Source organism: Larimichthys crocea, chromosome XII (assembly GCF_000972845.2).
Source record: "Larimichthys crocea isolate SSNF chromosome XII, L_crocea_2.0, whole genome shotgun sequence".
Lineage (NCBI taxonomy): Eukaryota > Metazoa > Chordata > Actinopteri > Sciaenidae > Larimichthys > Larimichthys crocea.
The window spans coordinates 15,640,378-15,644,077 of NC_040022.1; positions in this window are offsets into that span (position 1 = coordinate 15,640,378).

Here is a 3,700-nt window from a genome sequence, read left to right on the forward strand (position 1 = left end):
TTGGTCCCTGAAGAAACATTTTCAGTGCAGGATATTATACATATTTTTACGGTATGGTGTTAGTACTTTCACTTAAAAAAGGGAGTGTGAGTACTTCCTCCATAACTGGCTTTAACTCTAAAACTTTGTTTGAAAAATTAGAAACTTTCAGCCTAACTTGTCAACTGTAAACATTCATCACAGTTTACAAACTAATGTTTCATTTTGAGCACATGTATATGCCGGGCGTGTTAAAATTTGTAGTAGATTTACTTTAACTCTGCTTTAAAGGAGCACAAGTTTTAATTTCTTGTACAAATTAAGCTCCAAAAAAACTGGATCCTACATTGGAGCTTCCCTGCCTCCTAATTCTGATTTATTTAAACTTAACAACTCTTAACACAAAGCTTTCTGTTGAAAGTTGAAAGTCTCTGGGCTGAATGGTTGAGATGCAGACTGTGTAACTGCAGTGTCTGACCGAGGTCCTTTGTCATCCCACTCTATCTTCTTGCATTTCCTCGCTGAATTTCTACTATCTATCTACCAAAAAGGCAATAAATACACTCAGATGCCGGTTTGTTGGGCACACCTAGCTAACCAATAACTAAAATAAATGGATGAGTGAATGGAATACATGGATGTAATTTGTGGTACAGAGAGGTGTTTTTGTTACTTTACCCACCCCACTTATATCAGTGAGGGAAGACTAAAGGCGACACACTCTGCTCCTCATTACTACTCATCTCTCCTGTAACTCAGCTACACGGTGATGGAAATTGTAACATAATGAAAGAATGAAACAAGTAGGTGAGCTCTTTATTTCTTCATTGCTGCAGGTAAGACTTGCCCTAGTTGGCCTGATAATAGAGTGTGTTTCAGGCTTATTGCCTCACTCTGCCTCCCTGACACTGAGGGGAATCTGACTAAATGATCATGACGATCTGCAGACTCACTGCTTAACCTACTTTACTACAGTTTTAACCATGTTTCATCATTCAGATCTTCTATCTGTATTTTCTTTTACAGCCTAATTTTGTTTTGAAGGCAAGTTCTCTCTGTGCTGACGTACGACATCTCAGTATGTTCAAGGACTGTTTTTCATAACTTCACCTCGTGAAGCCCTTCCTAATCTCTGTGATCTGCTGTCTCTCTAGTGTTTCCTGTTGAAATGGAAAATCCGGGCCTTAGCTATTTCCAATCACAGCAAACACAGCACACTTTGCACAGAAATATATATAATGTCAGGGTGTAAGGGGGGTGTTACCTTTAGCCTGCGAATGGAAAAGCGAATCAGATCAAATTATAATGATAAAGGCCATAACGGTTTGCCTCTAGAGACTAAACTATTCTGCAAAAGAGCACTAGCATGGAGGAATAATGCTGAAATAAAGTGAACGTAAAGTACAAAGTCACAGTATTTAACTGTTGAAAATTTGGCACTATCTATAAAAATGTTTTGGAATAACAAAAAGCTTCACAGTGACTCTCTTGTTGTTGATGTTGATTTTTTTTTTTTTCAAAACCTGGAAATTAACTCTGAAAACATAAATTAACTCCCTCTCTCTCTCTCTATCTCTTTCTTTCACTATCTCCCTCTCTTTCTCACACACTCCTACGTTTAAACGCCTCTAATGAAAATGCCCATCTGTTTGTTTTTCCTAATTACAACACATTTGGCTTGTCAGAACATTAACACAGCGTGAATCCAACATATTTTTTAAAGCACATAACTCCACTGGAAATATTGTGCATCTTGAACAACTGCTTAAGTGCCAATTAGTGGTATACAATCCCACACCGACAATAGCTACACAGTCATGTTGACGTAACAGGAAACCTGTGAGTATCCCTGTAGCAATTGTTCCACATTGTGGGAACCGGGAGTTTGTTTCCTGCCTCAAACTGACAGTCGACTTTATTTAAAAAGCAGGACTACGATCACTGCTGAACCCTAACCATGCTCATTGTTGTCACTATGATGATCTTCCCTAACCCTTTTAATGAACAGCATTTTAACTCTGATCACAGTCTTTCTCTAAAACAAGTCTTTTTCTTGTGTCTAAACTCAACTGAACCAACAACATGTATTTTTCAGCAGTGATTTGTTTTGGAAGAAACAGCCAGATTGTGTTGTCCATCAGAAAACACCTCTGTCTGTCGTTCCAAAGGGACATAGACAGACAACTTTTTTTGAGTATTGACCAGTCACGTTTGTGTGGGCTTTGGATGCAACAGAGCGTGTTAAGAGTCAAATAGGGAGAACACATTGGCCGTGAGGCAATCTCAAAACACATACACTAATTGTGAAGCTAACACAAGCATCCAGTTAGCTTAGCTTAGCACATAAATGGGGAAATATCCAGCCCAGTCCATGAATACATCAGCTATCACCCATCGGCCCAACAGATATCTGAGATCAGTCTTGGATTGCGCTACATGTTTCCCTTTGTCTCCAGTGTTTGTGCTAAGCTAAGCTTCAAATTTAGTGTATGTGCTCTGAGACTGCATTACTGCCTGTGCGTTCTCCCTCTTCTGTTCTCCACGTGCACTGTTACATCCAAAGCCCACTCAAACGTGACTGGTCAGAACTACTCGGATGACAAACCCGAACACTTCCAGCGCCAAAATCTTGGTCCCTCGCCTACGGGTTCTGCATTCATATGCAAATATTTGTTTATAGAGATGACATCTAGCCTGGCTAAGTCCAAAGGTTAAAAAAAACTGCCTACAAGAACCTGGAAAGTGTATACTTATATTTAATGGACAGACACGAGTGTGGTATCGAACTTGTCGGACAAGTCAGGAAGCAAATTGAAGTTATTCCCCAAAATGTCAAACCAGTCACAAGCAACATCTCAATGAGAAGTAGTTTTGTGCACATAACGTTAGAGCTGTTTTCCCCTCACACACACACACCATTATATTGCCTCCCATGTCTCATTGTGATTCTGAGGAACCTGGTTGTCCTTCATGTGTCCACCAGACATCTTTCTCCAGTGTCTCTGTTGTGTTGTTGTTGCTGTCTGTCTGGCGAGGTGAGGAAGACGTGCTGTGTGAGGATTATGCAGACGGGTCTGTAAATCCTTCAGTAGCAGAAATATCCATGCTGCACACTGCTGCAAATCACAGCACAACACATTGTATCGTCCCCGACTGAATGTTCAGATATTTTAAAGTAAGGTACAGTACACATTTAATTTCTCTAAATTGTATTGATTTGTAGGTTGGTATACACACACACAAACAAAACACACACCTGGCTAGTTGGTAGAAGAATCTTATTGATCACTGGTCTTTAACCTCCTGAGTAGAAAAGGTCTGTCTAATTGAAACCTCTGCAGCCTCTGGGGAGCTGAACTGTACTGAACTGTGACATTCACAGACTCCTGATACGAGGTTGCCTCCTTTTGCCCTCTGCCTCCTCCCTCTACAGCAATGTGCCACTAATGGTCTCATCACTGCACTGCAACCACTGTTTCCCCACATCCTCAGCTAGCTTTCTTGCTCTCTTCTGTCACTTCTGTGCTAATAAATGTCCCAGGGACCTTTTGTGAAGGACACCAAGTTGCGGCTGCTTGTCCTCTGTGCTCCAGTAAATTACACCACAGAGTCAGAAAATGATGAGCAAGGCAAACTTTTTCTAAAATGTCTGACAAGAACTGAATTAAATCTGTGGAATAAACTTTGTGGTATACAGTACAGTTCACCAAAAGGGAACAAG